The sequence below is a fragment of the Gopherus flavomarginatus genome, chromosome 3 (genome assembly GCF_025201925.1).
Source record: "Gopherus flavomarginatus isolate rGopFla2 chromosome 3, rGopFla2.mat.asm, whole genome shotgun sequence".
Lineage (NCBI taxonomy): Eukaryota > Metazoa > Chordata > Testudines > Testudinidae > Gopherus > Gopherus flavomarginatus.
In genome coordinates, this window is record NC_066619.1 from 73,733,729 (window position 1) to 73,755,569 (window position 21,841).

Genomic DNA, 21,841 nt, shown 5'->3' on the forward strand with positions numbered 1-21,841 from the left:
TCCTCCTGATGACACCCTTTTAGATACCTGAAAACTGCTATCATGTCCCCTCTCAGTCTTCTCTTTTCCAAACTAAACAAACCCAATTCCTTCAGCCTTCCTTCATAGGTCATGTTCTCAAGACCTTTAATCATTCTTGTTGCTCTTCTCTGGATCCTCTCCAATTTCTCCACATCTTTCTTGAAATGTGGTGCCCAGAACTGGACACAATACTCCAGTTGAGGCCTAACCAGCGCAGAGTAGAGCGGAAGAATGACTTCTCGTGTCTTGTTTACAACACACCTGTTAATGCATCCCAGAATCATATTTGCTTTTTTTGCAACAGTATCACACTGTTGACTCATATTAAGCTTGTGGTCTACTATGACCCCTAGATCTCTTTCTGCCATACTCCTTCCTAGACAGTCTCTTCCCATTCTGTATGTGTGAAACTGATTGTTCCTTCCTAGGTGGAGCACTTTGCATTTATCTTTATTGAACTTCATCCTGTTTACCTCAGACCATTTCTCCAATTTGTCCAGATCATTTTGAATTTTGACCCTGTCCTCCAAAGCAGTTGCAATCCCTCCCAGTTTGGTATCATCCGCAAACTTAATAAGCGTACTTTCTATGCCAACATCTAAATCATTGATGAAGATATTGAACAGAACCGGTCCCAAAACAGACCCCTGCGGAACCCCACTTGTTATACCTTTCCAGCAGGATTGGGAGCCATTAACAACTACTCTTTGAGTACGGTTATCCAGCCAGTTATGCACCCATCTAATAGTAGCCCCATCTAAATTGTACTTTCCTAGTTTATCTATAAGAATATCATGCGAGACTGTATCAAATGCCTTACTAAAGTCTAGTGGACCCGGTTGATCAGCTCCTCTGCAACCCTCCCAGAGCCTCCCACCCACTGCAGATAAGCTGTTCAGCAGCATGCAGAAGGTGCTGGGAGGAGAGGGCAGAACAGGGTGGGAAGAGGTGGGTGGGGTGGAGTTGGGGCCTTGGGAGAAGGGTGGAGTGGGGCCAGGGCCTCAGGTGGAGCAGGGATTGAACTCCCTTGGAGAAATTAGAAAGTCAGCACCTCTGTAACAAATGATGTGTTTATCCGTTCTGAGAACAAAATAATTGCTGGATTTCAGAAAGAGTTCTAATGGAAGTAACTAGAATCCTCATTTCTTTTGCTCCTACACAATTTTCAGTATTTCCAAAGGAACCATAAAAGCCTGAAACTGTAACAACTTCTGAGCTCTTTCAAACAGCTGGAAAAAAAAGGGTGGGAGGTGGCAGGTTTCCTGCCTAGTTTTTCAGAATGAAGAGGAAGGTTTTTAATCAAGGAAACCATTCAATTTACAAGAGAAAAAGGGCATGCAAAGGTATGTTTCTTTTCCAAGGGAACTTTACCAGAAGCTGTTCTAGTTCACTTTTAAAGGGGAGCAGCTCAAGCTGTCTCTACAAGTCTAAGTACCTGAATGGTTACGGAGCAGGACACCCTGAACCTTTCCTTAGGGCAAACCAAAAAACGTTTCTAACTAAAGTAAAATGTATGACTTGCTGTGGTTCAAAGTAGGGAGAGGCTAGATTAGCACAGATAGTTGTTATTAAAAACTGGGAATATACAGGTGTAAAATAATGCATGTCAGGTCAATTTCACTATCTGGCATATGTAGGCACAATTCCATTGAATAGATTTTATATTTTTACTTCAGTATTGTAATTATCACATTCCGTTCTCTCTGCCTCAGTCTCCTGTGGGGTATCAGCGTTACACAAGGGGCCTAATTCTGAACTAACCTAGAGAAGTTTTACATTGGTGTAACTCCATCAGCAGCAAAAGAGTTTGTCCTAATTTATACACTTGTCACTGAGATCAGAATCAAGCCCAGTATTATTCATTTCATGTCTCAAACTGTTAGGTAGTGTTGCTGTGCGTTTTGAGGGCCTGGTTCAGTGGTGGTCTAATGTGAGTTGGATCAGGCCTTTAAACACTATAGTTGGTTGGAAAAATTTTGTGAAATATTATTTTGCCTTTTTTTTTTTTAAACTACCTCAGAAATGGCTGTATTTTAGTGGTGGGTAAAGAGGTTCTTGTGGGCATGATGCTGCTGCCCTGTGCAAGCTGGATAGTACTTTCTCATGTGGGTAGTCCCATTTGCCTCAATGGGAGTATGCATCTAATTACTACTCAACAAGAGTAAAGGTCTCAGAATTGGGTCCTGTGTTTGTAAAGCAATTTAGAATGAAAGATCCCTTCATAAGGTTAAATGATTATTGTTATGGCAATATCTTTCTTGGTTTTGTTTTTTTACTATTCATTCAGAAGACTTTCTTTTTCACAAAATCAACAGAAATCCCACTTATTAGGATACCAGAAGAAAAAAATAAAAGTAAATGACATTTTCCTGTCGATATCTGAGCTTAAACACGAAACAACATACTGTTCTACTCTTTTGTTCCTACGGGGATATATTGTATAATGATTCTAAAAATATCTGTCAAGTAATTTGCAATTATAAGGAGAGTAACTCCATTGGGACTGGAGTCTTGTAAAGTGTCTAAGGGTTCAATGCCAAGATCTCTGCAGAAGGGCATTTAGCACTGTGTACTTTTCAGATCATACACAGTAGAGCCGCTGTAGTAAAACGATCATAATACTTCCTAGTTTCAGCTATTACCTGGCAAGGACATACATAAATCTGCTTAAGTACTGAATATGAAACTGTTTCTGAGCCCAAATGTATTATTTGGGTTTCAAAGGAACACACAGTGTAGGAACTGCAATAGCAGAACAGAAGGATGGTCCATTTAGTCCAGTATCCTATCTCCAACAGTGGTTATTGCCGGATACTCCAGAGGAGAGTGAAAAACCCACATAAGTCACAGAATGTGCAATACTACTACACCATGAGGAAATTTCTTCCTGACACTAGACAGCGATCAGTTCATGCTCTCAAATTTAAAGCATACATATTAGATTTTCCTTGAAAGTTTAATAATTGTTCCTATGTAACTTCAAGCTATTCTTACTCCTATAAATGCCTATACCTTTTCTCCCCCTCAATCCTGACAGCCTAACTGTTTCCCTCCATTGAAAAAAACTCTTTGTGAATCAGTGGGTTTGCATTTAAAATGTAAATCTTAATGAATAAATATTTAGATTATTTAACCTCTTTACAAGATCTGTAAGAGGAGCAATATAGCTATGTTAATACCGCAGAAGAAACAAAGTAATCTAAATTCACCTTTACATTAGAACAAACAAGTGAAGGTCCCATGGGGTGAAACGTCTACAGGGCAGGGGAATACTACAGATGGCTACAACCTCTACTACCGTGTGGGAAGGTCTCTTGCTCTTGGGACCTGGTACAACTCAAAAAGTGGATGGCACTGTCTTGGCAGGGAGCATGGCCTGAACAGCTGGGCTTGTGCTGATTTAGTTCATCCTCTCAGCGGCTTCCACCATAACTGTATCCACAGAGCTCCACTAGATAAGCTACCTCTGGGATGCAGAGTAACAACCAAACACACAGTGAATCCATAGCACGCTGCATAACTGTGGGGGGGGACGAGACAAAAGGAAGAAGGAAGTGGAGCACATCAGGAGTTGCTTAACACAGCTGACTCTCCCTCGTGGCACAGTGACAAAGATTTTGCTGTCATTGGACCAATTTCATAGAATCATAAAATATCAGGGTTGGAAGGGACCTCAGGAGGTCAAGTAGTCCAACTCCCTGCTCAAAGCAGGACCAATCCACAACTAAATCATCCCAGCCAGGGCTTCATCAAGCCTGATCATAAAACCTCTAAGGAAGGCGATTCCACCACCTCCCTAGGTAACCCAATTCCAGTGCTTCACCACCCACCTAGTGAAAAAGTTTTTCCTAATATCCAACCTAAACCTCCCCCACTGCAACTTGAGACCATTACTCCTTGTTCTGTCACCTGCTACCACTGAGAACAGTCTAGATCCATCCTCTTTGGAACCCCCTTTCAGGTAGTTGAAAACAGCTATCAAATCCTCCCTCATCCTTCTCTTCTGCAGACTAAACAATCCCAGTTCCCTCAGCCTCTCCTCATGTGCTCCAGTTCCCTAATCATTTTTGTTGCTTTCCGCTGCGCTCTTTCCAATTTTTCCACATCCTTCTTGTAGTGTGGGGCCTAAAACTGGACACAGTACTCCAGATGAGGCTTCACCAATGCCCAACAGAGGGGAATGATCACATCACTTGATCTGCTGGCAATGCCCCTACTTATACAGCCCAAAATGCCATTAGTCGTCTTGGCAACAAGGGCACACTATTGACTCATATCCGGCTTCTCATCCACTGTAACCCCTAGATCCTTTTCTGCAGAACTTCTACTTAGCCACTCGTTCCCTGGTCTGTAGCAGTTCATGGGATTCTTCCATCTTAAGTGCAGGACTCTGCACTTGTCCTTATTGAACCTCATCAGATTTTTTTTGGCCCAATAATCTAATTTGTCTAGGTCCCTCTGTATCCTATCCCTATCTAGTGTATCTACCACTCATCCCAGTTTAGTGTCATCTGCAAACTTGCTGAGGGTGCAGTCCATGCCATCCTCCAGATCATTAATGAAGATACTGAACAAAACTGGCCCCAGGACTGACCCTTGGGGCACTCTGATTGATACCTGCTGCCAACTAGACATGGAGCCACTGGTCACTACTGGTTGAGCCTGAGGATCTAGCTAGCTTTCTATCCACCTTCTAGTCCATTCATCCAGCCCATACTTCTTTAACTTGCTGGCAAGAATACTGTGGGAGACTGTATCAAAAGCTTTGCTAAAGTCAAGGAATAACACGTCCACTGCTTTCCCCTCATCCACAGAGCCAGTTATCTCTTCATAGAAGGCAATTAGGTTAGTCTGGCATGACTTGCCCTTGGTGAATCCATGCTGACTGTTTCTGATCACTTTCCTCTCCTCTAAGTGCATCAGAATTGATTCCTTGAGGATCTGCTCCATGATTTTTCCAGGGACTGAGTTGAGGCTGACTGGTCTGTAGTTCCCTAGATCCTCCTTCTTCCCTTTTTTAAAGATGGGCACTACATTAGCCTTTTCCCAATCATAGAATCATAGGGTTGGAAAGGACCTCAGGAAGTCATCTAGTCCAACCCTCTGCTCAAAGCAGGGCCAATCCCCAACTATTTTTTTGTCCCAGATCCCTAAATGGCCCCCTCAAGGACTGAACTCACAACCCTGGGCTTAGTGAGCCAATGCTCTAACCAGTCATCTGGGACCTCCCCCGATCGCCATGAGTTTTCAAAGATAATGGCCAATGGCTCTGCAATCATATCCGCTAACTCCTTTAGCACCCTCAGATGCAATGCATCCGGCCTCATGGACTTGTGCTCATCCAGCTTTTCTAAATAGTCCTGAACCACTTCTTTCTCCACAGAGGCCTGGTCACCTCCTCCCCTTGCTGTGCTACCCAGTGCAATAGTCTGGGAGCTGGCCTTGTTCATGAAGACAGAGGATAAAAAGCAATTATTTTGCAGTGGAACAGAGAGAGAAATTAAAGGGCTAGATTCTTTACAAAAGAAATCCCATCCTCAGAAAAACATTCAAAATCCTTAGTGGTATGGAATCAAAGCTTTACAGGGCCAATGGGCAAAAATACTGCCTACAAGGAGTAATGAAGCAACGTTGACTAGGGAGAACCTTCTCACTTCATGGAGAAGCCCATGAAAACATCAGATGAGTTGCCAAATGTCTGTTGAGCCATACCAAAAAGAGTTGATGGTCCTGTCTAGCAAAAAGCAGCATTTAGGAAACTCATGGGAATAAGTCTGTCAATAACATAACACCACAGAACTGATGATAGTGACAGTGAAACCAACACATACAAGCTACTATGTGCTGGAGGTTTTGTTTAGGATTGATCACAACTTATTTTGTTTTGATGACACTGGCTGAGCTGAGTATGTGCAGATTATATGACTGAATGCTTGTTCTTTCTTCATGGTAAAATATTTCTATTGAGTTTTTTCCAAAATCTAGATGTAAAGTATTTATGGTTTAGTATCAGAATGCTGGATGCCAACCCAAGTTCAGGAAAGAGTTCCTGCTCTGGCTGACTGTTTGTGTGTTGTGTTGAGATCTGCTGTCTAGGGTTCCTACTCAAAATCCATTAAGGTGTCATCAGCTTGTCTGTTTGGAGTGACTTTTGACCTGATTCTGACCTTGCTTACATCAATTTTGCACCAATGTAACTCCACTACCATTAATGGAGTTACTCCTTATTTACATCCATGTTCAGGGAGATCAGAATCAAGTTGTCTGTCTGAAGTGTGAAAAGAGCTAACCATAGGGCAAAAAAAAAAAAAAGTATATGTTGTGACAAAGTTCCTCCTCTACCTTGGTGGGTCCTGGGCTTATTGGCAGATCTGCTCACCTCAGTGATCTTCCCCACAGTCTGGATCAACTCCTCCTGTGTCTGATCAGGAGTTGGGAGGTTTAGGGGGGAACCTGGGCCCGCCCTCTACTCCGGGTTCCAGCCCAGGGCTCTGTGGATTGCAGCTGTCTATAGTGCCTCTTGTAACAGTTGCATGACAGCTACAACTCCCTGGGCTACTTCCCCATGGCCTCCTCCAAACACCTTCTTTATCCTCACCAGAGGATCTTCCTCCTGGTGTCTGATAATGCTTGTACTCCTTAGTTCTCCAGCAGCATTCCCATTCCCATTCCCATTCCCTCTCCCTCTCCCTCTCAGCTCCTGGTGCCTCTTGCTCCCAGCTCTTCACACACACTTCCTCTCCTCTGGCTCCTCCTCACCTGACTGGCGTGAGCTCCTTTTTAAATCCAGGTGCCCTGATTAGCCTGCCTTGATTGGCTGCAGGTGTTCTAATCAGCCTGTCTGCCTTAAATGGTTCTAGCAGGTTCCTGATTACACTAATGCAGCCCCTGCTCTGGTCACTCAGGGAACAGAAAACTACTCATCCAGTGACCAGTATATTTGCCCTCTACCAGACTCCTGTACCGCACTGGTCTGGGTCTGTCACAATCTATAGTTTTCTCGGTTTTTGCTTAAAATGAGCCTGACCAAGTACACACACATTTATCAGACGAATGTGCATCATCAGGTATCATTTCCTAACCCACCTGACTTTGATCATATCTAAATTCATTTGTGAAGCTTATCTTGTGAACGGAATATAGGGTTCACACAAACATTGCCTGAGCAGAAAATAGACTTTGATCAAATATCAGAGGACAAGAACTGAGTTGCTGAGCTGGTTCACATCAACTTAAAGTGCAATAAACAGTAAAATGTCTATTGTGATTGAAGGGCATTTGCACAGTTTGAATCAAATTGCAAAACTCAGGAGTTAGGAATTATTAAAAAAAATACTTCCATTAGAAACATTGCAAACAGATACAAAAATCAAGATGAACCCAGAGAACATAGAAACATGGACTACAATAAATAGTGTAGGAAGTGTATAACATTTGCATCCTACGAAGGCAAACAATCATTTGAAATGAAGTCAACTATGTGAGTGAGACTGGCACATACATTTGTGAAAGTCACTACTGTTTAGTTTGAGTCAATAGCTGCACCAACATATAATATCACATGCCATCTTGTTTACTTTGTTTCATTTTACTCTTCTCCTGTTTTCCCTTGCAAACGGACTCAATACTCCTAGTAGTCAATGTACTGTTTGACGAGCCATTACACTATATAATTGTGTAGTGTAGAATTAATGTGAGCTGTACACTTTTGTTTGCTTTACTTTGTGGTTATAACTTCTTAAACAATAAAAAGAAATCTTAAAAAATCCTTTTGGGGGAGGGCAAAGGTAGTTCTATGCCACCTTTGTGATCTGCTTATCCTGGGGCTGGCTAGGGAATAGTCTGGTCCTCTCCGAGCAGCATGAGGGGTGCTCTAAATTATGCCTGACTATCCAAGGGACTGTTCCAATGGCTGAGGGATTGCTGGGGCAGAGAGAAGCCCTGGCTTTGCCCAACTCTCTGAGGAATGCTCACTGCACCAGGGAGCAGGAAGAGGGCAGCACAAGAGTCACTGCACCAGCTCTATGTCACACAGGGTTTTTTGTACACCAGGGGAATCATCGAGGAAGCAATTAAATTGGCAGGCCGGCTGGCTGTTTTATGCCACTGGAGCAGTGCAAGTCATCCGGATTAGAACAGAGAATTGGCCTCTGCATTTATTTACATGTTCTAGTGTTTATATTTTTGTATGAATCATTTGTTATGGATTTTGCTAAGCGTTGATTAAAAAAAAACAACCTTCCCATTTTCACCTGTCAGCACCAGCTATGCAACAATGCTTCTTCTAATCATAAATCATCCACAATGGCCTCTTTTCTCTGAGTTATGGACTGTTCTTAGCCTAGAGAATATTGATGTTAAGCTCAAGTGTCAGCAAAAACTTTGAGGAGCTCAAAAATAGACATTGTACCCGCATTATTCAGGGGCAAGTCTGCTGCTGACTCGGCAAACCAGGCATTTTGGGGGCACACACACATGCCAGATTATGCTCTCAGCAGAGGAGCATATTTTATCACTCTGGTGATCATCTGAGTTATTTGGAAAGTCTGGAATTTCCTCTTAGATGTGAACACACATGGATCATTTCCATTGTCAGCAGGCTAAATTAGTACAATTTGCTCCTTCTCAGACTTCTCTTGAAGTTGCCTGAAAGCTCCAGTATAGTTCTAATGCTGAAATCATGGATAGAATCCCTATCTATGTATTTTATTTCATTGTTGAGGAGTCAACTTAAACACTGTCTTTGCACAAAATAACATGATGGTTTCTTTAGGTTTGTTCTGCAACCTGGATTTGTTAGTTTCTGGCCAGGAATATTTCTGTGACTTTTTCAGAAAAGTAAGAGTTGGGTTTTCATGAGTAAATACAATGCTCTAGCTTGTAAATATTACAAGGCATGACTGATGTGTGTGCGTGTGCTTGCGTGCGTGCGCGCATGCACACACCTCTGGACCAAACATATTTATGTAAAGGCTACTTGTACAAATGAAAATGTCATCATTCCAAGTGTGACATTGCCAAGCAGTTGAAAACCATATTGAGTTTCAGTTCTGGCACAATGTTAAGGTTTCAGTTGTTTTGCACAGAGTCCACAGTTCATGTGAAGCATACACTGCGTAGCAAAGTCCTATTCCAGTGTGGAACTGAAAAAGCTCATAAGCAGTGCAGAATCGCCAGATTAGCAACACCAGAGCGGAATGAGAAGCATGCCAATTTAGTGATCAGCCCAATTATAAGAACTCATAGAATACTTTGTGTGGGGAAATAGTCACTTCTGTTTCATTAATAAATAGCATGAAGCATTAAAACATTTTAAAATGTAGCAAAATTGGCTAGTTTAAATACTATAAATAGAACAAAGAAGTGGTCTGAAGTGAACAAAGGGCCACACAGTGGGAAACTTATGCTAGCAAACCCCAATTAACTCCTAAAAAGATGGAATTGCTTTGCAGAAAACACCAGGCATGCCATTTAAATAGCCTACATTTAGTTATGAAATATGCCCTTCAAAGGAATTACACTAGATCTATTCTCTGATTAGTAGTAATTATCATCCTTAAGCAAACTTCCTGGTGCAGGGACAGTCTCTTACTATATATTTGTACAGCATCTAGCACAACAGCGTCCTGATTGTCGTTACAGCTTCTGGGGCATTCTGCAAAAGAGATAATAAAAAATACTCTTTCCACTGAAGTGGCCATGCTCTTTTATACAGTAATCTGTATTCTAGGACATGAGTCATACCAACACTTGACGTCTTTCAATAAAGAGGGCTTCAGAAAATCTGGCTGGTTAGCTTTGAAGTCAGTGCTCAGAGGGTTTCCCATGGCCCCTTTACGCACACTCTGCCAGTGTAAAGGGGCTATAAGGTTATCATAACTGATTCACTAGGGAACTTCTTCCTAGTGTAACTGGATTCCCACATGACAAAAAAGACATGGTGCATTCTTGGGGGGAAAAGGGCCACGGCTGCAAACCTACTGTTCTCTGCCTATTCCTGGCTGCTGGAATTTGAATAGTAAGTAAATAAAATCCATTTATTCATGTCTGAATATTGAGGACCTCATAGCAGAATTTTTGGAAGCCTTCTCAATCCATTGCTGACTGAGCACTCAGCAGTTGACCTTCCAGTGATCTGCTACACACCATCTATCTATCTCCTCACTGGGTATCCCCTACTACGATGACCCATCACCATTCCTTCTCTGGTAACTTTCTCAAGGTTAAGTCCATGTCTGTGCCTGTTGATTTCCCACAGCAGGGTCTGCTTCTCTGCAATAATATTTCTAACATAAGCATTCATCTTCTTTTCCATTCAGGACACACACAAGAGTCTTCACCAGCACCACATCTCAAAGGTTTAAATTTTCTTAGCAGCAGCATCAATTTCCTACGATTCACATCCATAGTTCGCTATAGAAAAAATTAAGCTTCACAAGCTGAAGTGTTGTACGATTCAAGACACCTCTGTTTTTCCAAACATTCATAAAGGAGGCCATAGTTGAGCAAGCCATCCCTAGTCTTCTTCCAATTTCTTTGGCACAGACTCCTTGGTTAGATATGATTGATCTCAGATAATTCAATTCATCTACTGCCTCTATAGCTTGACTGTTAATGATGTCTGCTTGCATCCTGTTTGTTAATCACATCAATGAGCATGCATTTTGTTTTCACCACATTCAGGGATTGTCCATATTCCTCACTAATGGCTTTTACAGACTATCATTTGCTGTATTGCATCAGAGACTGTAGTAAAGAACATGGTGGCATCAGCATATCTGAGGTCAGTTAAGAGTTGTCTATCAATGGAAGTCCCAGGTCCTTCCACTTTATCAAAATTATGTGTTCATGTTGAAAAGATCTGGGGACAGAATACACCCTTCCCAGCAGGCAACAGTGAGTGGTTTTCCACTGATATTCTTACTCTTGTCTGTTGTGGATAGTAGACACTTACAATGTGTTCAATAAGATGTTTTGGAATCCCCACGTTTGCCTGTATCCCCTAAAGACAGTCATGTCAGATGGTGTTGAATGCTTTTGAGTAGTTAATGAAACACATGATCAATGGGTGTTTGTCCACCTTGCATCTTTCAACAATGTGATGGATATTCATGATATTCATCCCTCTCTGAGACCAGCTTGTTGTGGTAGTAGTTCCACTTCTATCAATCACTTTATGTGATCATGGATTATGTAGTGCAGCATTTCATTCACATGTGTTATCAGGGAGATCTTATGGTTGTTTACACTGTTATGTCTCCCTTCTTTGGTAAGGGTAGAAAGTTTCCTTTCAGCCAGTTGTCTGGCCAATTTCTAGTCATTCATACATTGTTGCATGTTTTCCACATGAGATCAATACCACAGTCAACAATTACTTTTAGCAATTCTACTGGTACATTATCTGCTCTGGTGCTTTCTCAGGCTTCATTTTCATCATAGCCTGCATCAGTTCCTCTGGCAGGTTTGATGGCTCCAGTTCCACACTCTCCTTTCTGTTTTTGTGTATTGTGAATGGCTCTTCAGATGAGGCATACAGATTGGTACAATAATTCTCCATCAGCATTTGATATCATCAATTTCAGTGAGGACTCTGCCATCATAATCTTTTATTATGTTCGATCACAGGGAAAACTTTTTGGTAAGAAGTTTGGCCACTGTGAACATACCTTTTATATTATTTTTCTCTTTGTAATTCTCAAGTTCTGCACAATTTGCCCTGCTGTATTCACTCTTGTCTCATCTAGTCTGCCTTTGGATCTGTCTGCTCAGTTCTTTATACTCTCTCCTATGTTCTTCAGTCTCCAAGCCATTCTCATTCATCCTATGTTGTTTTTCCTCCAGCTCAAACATCTCAGTTAACAATGGTGCGATCTGACGCTGACTTTTCCAAATGTGTGTTTTGGTGGCTTTCAGCATGACAGTTTGCATTTCTCATCCTAAATTTTGCAGTGCACTGTTAAATAGCTGCTGCCTCCCCCTATATCCCCATCATACCTGGTTTTGGTAGTGAGTGGTTTTGGTATTTGATTCCTAAAGCACTTTGTGATCCTTTCAGATGACTGATGTTATATAAGTGTAAGAAGTTATTAATTGCTATTACTTTATTTGCATGAGATTATGGTGGGGGAAAAGGATATGAAATGTAGAGACCCAGGGGAAAATTCTGAAAGACTAAAGAACTCCATTGGAAAGCATGAAAAGTACTTACCAGATTTTTCTAGACCAGTTCTATCACTTTTACTCGGATGAAAATAAAACCATCTGAAGCTTATCCAGTGGTTTCTGGAGAGACTGTGGATAAACCAGTCCTCTTCAGCTCATTACCAAAAATGTGTGACTCTTCAGTACTCTCTCCATTTTGGGAGAATATTCATAATAATTAACTAAAGAGAGTCTAGGAACACCGGGACAGTTTTTTCAGAACTCTGCAGGAGTAAAGGAAGAACATGCATGCATTTGTGTACTTAGGTCATGATCCTGCTAAATCCTTCAGCTGGTCCCTCAACCAGGGTGGGTGCAAGGATATTTCGTGCCCTAAGCGAAACTTCCACCTTCCCTGCGCCCCCCCCAGCCCTGTGGCAGCTCTCCACCCCCATGCCCTAAGGCATCCCACCCCCGTGGCAGCTCCGCCCTGTGGCGCCCTCCTCACCCCCCGCGGCAGCTCCCCCCGGCCCGGGAAGCCGTGCAGTAACTCTCTGCCCCAGCTCACCTCTGCTTCCGCCTCCTCCCTGAGCGCGCCGTCGCTGCTCCACTTCTCCCCCCTCCCGGGCTTGCAGCACCAATCAGCTGTTCGGCACTGCAAGCCTGGGAGGGAGAGAAGCAGAGCGGGGCAGCGTGCTTAGGGGAGGAGGCAGAGCAGAGGTGAGCTGGGGTGGGAAGCGGTTCCCTTGCAGGCCGCGCCCCCCCCCTTACTTGCTGCAGGCAGCCCTTCCTGCATCCCCCTGCACCAGCTCCCTCCACTTAAATGCCGACAACGACAGGAGCGGCCAAAGATCTGGCCGCCGTGGTCGCCACTGAAGGACCCGAGATGCCGCCTCTCAAATGCTAGTGCCCTAGGTGACCACCTAGTTGCCTAATGGGTTGCACCAGCCCTGCCCTCAACTCTGATCTGATCCTTCCTAGGAGATTTTAGTTTGAGATTACAACAAATACAATCTTGAACCTTCCTCAAATCAGACTATTAACAAAGCAAAATGCTATTCAATTGCTGGAAATTTTTCATTCGTGTACCAGTAACTATAATAAAATAGATAGTCAGTTCAGCCATAAATACTCTATGATATGGACTCTCCAGTATCCAAGGAAACAGAGAACAAAGGCAACTTGTGTTGTAAAAAGCTAAATCAATTATCCTGTGTCATTTTACTATCCAAAGTGCCTATTCTGTTGTTGAAGTGAACAGGTCTAAAAATATAAACACGCACACACACAAAATCAGAAGTCAAAATGGGCCCAAGATGAAAAATTCAGAACCCAATTTCACACACCCCAAAAATCTACGCAGGTGTTAGACCTGGGGGTGTTGTTTGGTCCATTATAGACTGAGACAATTTGAAAATCTTGAGTATGATCCTAGCAAGAGTTGATCTCTCAGGCTCACATCTAGAGCTACATTTGGATTCCAAACACCCGCAAAGTCTGCGTATACAGTAATTCCCTACTTAATGTCCTCTTGCTTAACGTTGTTTTGATGTTACGTCCCTGCTGCATTACAGAACATGCTTGTTTAAATTTGTGCAATGCTTCGCTATAATGTTGTTTGGCTGCCAGCTTTGTCCATGGCTGGCAGCCTCCCTATCAACTCCCCTAGCGCCTCCCGCCTGCCGGCAGACCCCGCAGATCAACGCCTTTCCCGCTTCCTCCCCTGCCTTCTGCCCACGGCAATCAGCTGGTTTGTGGCATTCAGGAGGTTGGGGAGGAAGGGGGAAAGCTGCACACTGCATCCTCACTCCTCCCCTCAGTCTCCTGAATTCCATGAGACAGCTGATTGCCGCAGGCAGGAGGCTGGGGAGGGATAGGGGAAGCTGCGTGCTGGGTCCTCACTCCTCCCCCCTCCCTCCTGAACGCTGCAAGAGAGCTGTTTGCTGCAGGCAGAAGGCGAGGGGAGCAGGGCGAAGGCGCTGATCCGAAGGGTCTGCCAGCGAGTGGGAGGCGTGCGGGGGGGGGGGGATAGGGGAGCTGATAGGGGGGCTGCCAGCCTGTTTAATACCTGTATTAAATTGCTTGTTTAAAATGTATATAATGCCTTTTGTCTTGCAAAAAAAAAAATTCCCTAGAACCTAACTCCCCCCATTTACATTAATTCTTATGGGGAAATTGGATTTGCTTAACATTGCTTCACTTAAAGTCACATTTTTCAGGAACATAACTACAATGTTAAGTGAGGAGTTACCGTATTTTAAACTGGAGATATACTTCAAGCCCATCAGTAATCATCATTGTAGGAAAAATACTAAAGTACTATCCAACAACCTCATAAACAACAAAAAAACCTTTATACTGAGGCCTATTCCTGTTTGCATTGCAGAAACACAAATCTATGAGACTTTCCAGCTGTTGGCAAAAGAAGATGCGGAGATCTGGAATTTCTCATGCCAATATTGGGCGTGCACACGCGCGTGAGAGAGAGAAGAGGAAATTGTTTACTCTCTTTCAGGAAAGCAGCAAGGATAATTTTGTCTTTTGCTCTGCATTGCATAGCACAGTAAAACCTTTGTTATGCTCTTAGTTTTGTTGCTTGTATTATATATAAACAAGCAAAGAAAAGCAAATATGTACTTTCTTGCTGTTTTTCCACATACAAAGCTTAAAAGGGTGGGAATAGTGACTGTACACGAATCTTATGGTTTTCCAGTCTCTAGGGCTGCTGGGGGCCTGTTTGGCCCCTGGAACATGTTACGTTGGCTGGTGATAACCCCCAGGGAGCAATTATGTCAGCTGAGGATTCCTATGGTACCTCAGCATTCTGCCCATTTCTCTTCCCTTACGTAGTCCCCTTATTCTGGGAGTGAGAGGCATAGAGCCAGGGATCCTCCCCATGGTGGAGAATTGCTGAGCTTCTCATTTAGGGCTTGTCTACGCTTTGAAATAGTAATTATTCCAGAATAGTTATTTCAGTGTAACCCCTGTGTGAACACACTTATTCTGGAATCAGTGTCCACATGGAGGCTTACACTAAAATGACAATTCTAGAGTAATTACTCTGGAATAGCTATTCCGGTAAGTTTCCAAGTGTAGACAAGCTCTTGGGCATGATGAAAAGGGGCCAAACGGGGGCTCAGGATCTGACTGTCAGTCTAGATGACCTACTGTAGATGAAGGAAGCTAAGGAAGAAAGACCAAAAGTAAAAGCTCTGTAACCCTGCCAGGTGGGGCACCAGCAACAAGGGCCAGGTTTAATATCTAACATTTTAAGTCTCTCTTAATTTTTTTTTTCACGTGGAAAACACTGACCCAGACACAGGGGCTGAGCTTTAATAAAGTGCCCTTCTTTTTTGAGTCTAGATGCCCCTGTTTTCCAGCAACTGCTTAAAGCTCTTCTTTGTTAGTCAAAATATGACAATAGCAGAGGACTAGGAAACAAGCCTTTCATAACTAATACCGAGTTCATTTTTCTTTACACTAGAGAACAAAATATTATTCTGTTCTGAGGAGAGCAGCATATTCATTAAGAAAGATAGGGTGACAAGACATCATCGAAGCGGGGAAATGTATGTTTAAGATTCAAATTAATTGGACGCTCTTTACCAGTTCTGTAGTTTCAGTCCCTGGCAAACAGCTCTCCCCTTCACCATCGGATATTCTATAGGCAGAGCTGGCTGTGATGCCTATAGTTAAGGTATCCTGTTGCTTCCCATTATTAGACCCAGTTTTCAGTTACTTCTACCTTCCCCTGGTCAGGCTGAACTTTTCAATTCTAGGCTTCTGCCTAATATATATATATATTTGAAAGTTGCAGCACAAAGAGTCCTGCCATTTCTCAGGGTGAAATTAGGGCAAAACACATTGCTTTCCCTATATTAAAACAATATTACACCCATGTCATTGAGATGGTCTAGCACTCCCATCCTTTACAGTAGGGACTTAGACAGAGCAGCAAAGGAGTCAGACTCAAGTAAAGAACAGTGAGGAGGTTTAGTCCTGGTTTGGGAAGGGCAGAAAAGAGGAGATGGGGGAGAATTAGAACATGCCCATATCCAGAGCTGAGCAGTGCATGGTACAGGGAGGGAAGGAGGGATCTGAAGGAGAATTATAGCATGTGAACATCTTGAGCTGGGCAGTTATTTGCTGACCTTTGCCAGGGAAGCGTCACTGTAATTGAAGACACCAAGTGAGGGTGTGTAATGAGGTAAAAGTATCCCAGCACTAAGAGACCAATACTTGTTTATAGCGTGACCTAAGTGCACTGAGAGGTTGCTCAACACATTTAGAGCAGCAGTGATTGATCACAACCACCAAAAATAAAGCTGCTGGCATATTCCACTGTATTACATATCATTCTAATGCTCGCCAAGTTTGGGGGCCAAATGGAGACATTTCAGTTGCTCTGAAAGTTACCCTTATAGGAGAGTCCTACAGAATTCAATAAAAGCCATTTCTTTAGGCTTTTCAGCCATTCTGTAGAATTGAGCAGGACATAGTATCCCTGCAATAGAATTCTATAGAGTTCTTCAAAAACTATAGAACAGAAAGATCCTGCATCTGGAGACTCAGGTACTACTTGTGAATTTCTCCAGTTAAGAATGGATGCCCTGGGGAAGTGCATTGGCAGTGAAGGACTGCACTGCTCCTAAAGGAGGAGATGTTGAGGATGCCCCAGGGATTGGCCTTACTGGAACAGTTGGAGACATTTTCAGAATCCAGGAAGCTGGAACTGAGATTTCTAATCCACCCATGCACCCCTCGGTGGTGATGTTTCTACATCCTCCTATGTGACAGCACCATATCCCCTGGTGCTAAGGCTCTTGTTGGCAGAGGAGAGTAGAACCAAGGCTCTTGCAAGCAAGTCTGACTGACACCTTGGATCTGAGGGAGGCTCAGCACTGACAAAAGCATGCTAAGACAGAGGTTTCCCCAGTGCTGAGATGATCTCTGGCACAGAAGGAATTGCACTAGCCAGTTCCAGCCCTAAGGATTTTCAGAGCCCTTGGCACTGAGGATACCCCAACACTAATAGATTCAGGCAATGGATTTAGTTTCCTCCAGGGAAGCCCCAGAAACAGACAGTGTTCTGCTGGTTTGGAGCTGCAAGAGGATGCCAGTCCTGCCACCAAAGTTTTCTGTTTCCCTACTTTTAGGGAATTTGAAACCAGACAAAGGCCTACTCTTTTCTAGCAGGGCAATGGGGCCCTGACCCAAGGACGGATCTGGCACATAAAGACTCTGTCTTTGGGAAAGCCTTAAGGCAAGAGTGCCTATCCTTTCAGGATCAAGGTGTAAAGGCATGGGACAAAGAACAATGATCCAGAAAAAGGCCCTCTCTAAGCCACATCAATCAGTGGGAATGTGGTCCCACTTCGGGAAGACAGAAGGGCACAAAACACAGCTTAACCTTAGTCTTTTTCTCTTAATCTTTAGGGTCCAGTTCAGATAGGCTGAGCCCAGAATCACAGGAAGAGCCAGGAATTTAAACTGTCATGGCACAGAAATGACCTAAAATTACCCAAAGCCTGTGTAAATAATCTATTCCGTGTAAAACTACAATGCCGCTACAAGATATCTGGTGATTTGTGTCAACAACAAACTCATCTTTGGTCATGAAATAATGGCCCCTATCCACACAATTAGCTGTGAGCAGGAAGGAACTGAAGGAGCCAGGGACCACCTAGTCTTTTATAAACTTGTCTGTAAGCATGGGGCTGACCCATGTGGTCCCAACACACGCTGCTCTTCTAGAAGTTTCCCAAAACTCAGTTGCCTTAGAGGAACGAGCCCACAAGTGAGAAGATGCAGAGGCCAACTTGAAGATGAGGAATAGTTACTGATTCTGCTGAAACAGGACATAGCCTCTCACCTGCCATTCCACCACTCAGCAAAGCAGTTCATATTGTCCTAGGCAGCACACAGTCAATTGTCATGGACTTCTTGGGTTTTGCCTTTGCAGTCCCTGCACTAAGCTTACTTCACTCATTATCACATTGTAAAGTGCCTTAAAATGTTAAAGAAAAGAATCACATGAAACTCAAAGCTATTTATTCCATGGTGATCCCCACATCAGATGTGAAGAGGCCCACCTTCGCAAATCGTGTGGCTGTCATTCATTTCTACAGCACAACAGTGAAAAAACACCCACCGGCAACCCACACTATGGTGCACAGAGACACAAGAAAGATAGGATGGTGTACATGCTCAGAGAGATTAAATGATTAGCTGTTATCTTTACAACTTGTGATTCAAACAGTCGAAAGCTTTGTGTGTGTTTGGGGGAAAGCAACTAATAGCTAAAGAAATAGTAACCTCAAAACTCAATTCTGCAGAATCTTACTGAACTGAGCAATCTTTAGTCATGCAAGTAATCATACTGAAGCGAATCAGATTCCCTACATGAACAGACCTTACGCAGGATCAGATTGGCAGATCAGGTTGTAATTTAGATATTCTTTATTCTTTCAGTAAAACATCCTTTTGTTTTGGGATGAAAAACTACTTATTTAAATTTCTTAGACTATACACAAAAAAGGCTGTTATTTATTACTTTGTGCCTTTGACATGATACCCCTCCCCAAAATCAAGTTAAAATACTAGCAAACCTTCCAGTAGCTCCTACCAACAGTCTCAGGGAACCCAGCCAGTGGCAACACAAAGTGGGTGGGCAGGGGATTACTTTAACCTGCAGTTAAAAAATATTTCAGTAGAGAAAGACCACCTCATTGATTTTTCACTATTCTGCAGCATGTGATGTATTCTGCTGTGTACACTAGCCAACTCTCTGCGGTCAGTAGAGAAGAGGTCATACCTACTGCAGCTAGGCAGAGAAATCAATACCCTCTACTCAGCTTATCCAAAGTGCTGAGTTGGTTTAATTCATAGAATCATAGACTATTAGGGTTGGAAGGGACCTCAGGAGGTCATCTAGTCCAACCCCCTGCTCCAAGCAGGACCAATCCCCAGATTTTTACCCCAGTTCCCTTAATGGCCCCCTCAGGGATTGAACTCACAACCCTGGGTTTAGTAGGCCAATGCTCAAACCCCTGAGCTATCCCTCCCCCCTTACCGACAGGTACCACCAGAAAAGCAATCTCTCTTATCATACATTTGAGCAAGGCTTTTAATTTTTTATTTTGAGTGAAATGAGATGACGGCAGCATAATGAGCACATCTCTGACAGGAGTGTGAAAGGATTCTGAAGCACCCCAAAAATTACAGGAGACACAATAAGTGGGGGATTGCAGGCGAAGGAGCAAACTGTTCCCTCAGCTAACAAAGTGTCATGAAAACTTGCTCTGTTACATTCTACAATTATGCTCTGTACTATAATTTTGTCACTCACCACTTTCACGTTTTCCAGAGCACATCAATTACCTTTTCTGGTGCTGGGTTGCCATCTACCAGTAAATGTATTGCCAGTTAAAAAAAACCCACCAAAAACAAGCTGTCAGTAAAAGTCATTGAAAAAAAAGCAAAGTAATTTCAACACAAGATTTTTTCTTTCTTCTGACATCAGTTTCTGGAGCACACAAGCACTCTCTAAAATAGACAAACTTTGCATTTCAGTTGTCAGACCTCTCAACAACATTGTACAATGACGACTGCCATGCCAGATGAGACAATGGACCAGATCATCAGCTGGTGCAAATTGAGGCAGCTTCATTGAAATGAATGGTGTGATTTCAATTTACACCAAGTCTCTCTCTAACTTGACTCTCTCATTTAACTAGTCCAAAAAGCCCTCCTGTGCAGCATATAAGTGGGAGCAGACCAGAGCCTTTCACGTCTGCTCTATAAGACTCTGGAAATAGAGAGATTTAAAAGGAAATTTGTAGATTGTAAGCTCTTTGGGACAGGGATTTTCATTCTGAATATATTTGTACAGCACCTAGCACAACAGGGCCCCACAGAGGTTGGCCTGTAGCTACAAAATAAAATAGTATTAAACATTCACATTATGGTAGCACTTAAAGGTCACAAGAAGGTGGGGTCCCATTGTTCTAGGCACTGTACAGGCAAATAGTAAATGACAATCTTCAGTAAGAACAATAAAAGAAGAGACACGCGTTGTAAAATACCTCCTTCTCATATCTTTAGTTGTACAAAACTTATCTATGCCTCACAGACAACCTGATCCTCTCACCTGCAACATTCTGCCTCAGGTGTTCAGTACTGACATTCAATATCTTAAATAAAGGAGGTATTTTAGGGGTCTCAATCTATTCCAGAGAAGAGAAAAGTTATTTTTTACATATCCAATTAGTCTCACTCAGCACTATTAATAGCATTACTAGGATTATGTTAAGTTATTATTATTATACAAAATACTAGATATAAATTACTGTATTATCTTTTCTTTTTTATAGATAGACCAAAATTCCATCAAGCAATAATTTACCATGTAAACCTCTTTTTCATATGCTAATTTTACTTCTTTTATGTAAAGCAATAACAGACATAAATGTAGGCAGGTTAAAATAGCATTAAAGAGAGAGAGAAAGAATGAATGTCCTAGAATGTATTAGGAAGCTACAGCAGTTCCACTCTTTTTCTTTTAATGGCTAGAGAAAGCAGAATACGGGGTTTGGTTTTAAATCTCAAGAGTATTTATTTGCACAGCAAAGTGTTATGATCTAGTGTGAGGCTCCAGATAAGGCCAGGATGCAAACTGGGCACCGCTTTTGTTGATAACCAGTTGTACTGAACTCAGCAACCTAAATTTAGGCAAGAAGGCTGAGCTAGGCCAGTGTGTCCTGGAAGCCTAATCTCTTGGAAGAACCGTGTGCACTGGCATGAAAGGTAGATAATGTAACATATTGGCTTAAAATGAGTGTATGAGTATATAATGTCTCTCTTTAGTAGCCAGCAGGTACCATGGTGTTAGACACGTTAGAGATATTGATGCACCAGGGCTGGCAATATTGGTGAGTCCCACCCATAGGCTTAGTACAATTGCCTGTGGCCAAGTGGGGGCAAGCTGGTATATGGGACCTTTGCAGAGTCATCCTTTGTAAATGTAAATGCTTTATCCCAATATGCTAGCAGCTTTAGGCCCCGTCCAGCAAACATTCACTAAGGGGGTGCAGATCATTTGATTTAGCTGCTCCCTTCTGAAGACTCCACACCTAGAGACAGAGCAAGCAAACAAACACAAACTGCCCCAAACAAATGGGTGTACAGTCTCTGAGGAGAACAGCAAATACCACCCGCAGATGAAAAGCCAGTCTAATAAGCTAGAGGCAGGGCAGAGAGAACCTGATGGAAAATTTCCTTCCTGAACAAAGAGGAAGCCAGCGATAAAGGCAGGGATCAACAAAAGAAAGCTGAAGAACACGCAGCGACAGAACCCTGGCAGAGTCCATTCTCATAAGGGGGCATGCTATGAAAAACAAAACAAGATGCTACCTCCAGCTGTGAAGAGAAGTGGGGAAAGATATGCTACGGTTATAAACCCTGAAGGGAAAGTCCCAGGCCTGTCAAGACTCTAAGCCTGGCTACCAGCCAATCACATGTGCCAACTTTCAGACAGCTGGGGGGTAAAGGTTCAGTCAAGGCCCTCAACCCAAGATCTTTGTCCATGTGATGCACCCCGGAGGTACCCAGGGTTGTGAGGCACCTCACCACTATCTGCCCTTAGCATTAAGAAATCTTGTCTCTGCCTGCTGTGGATCAG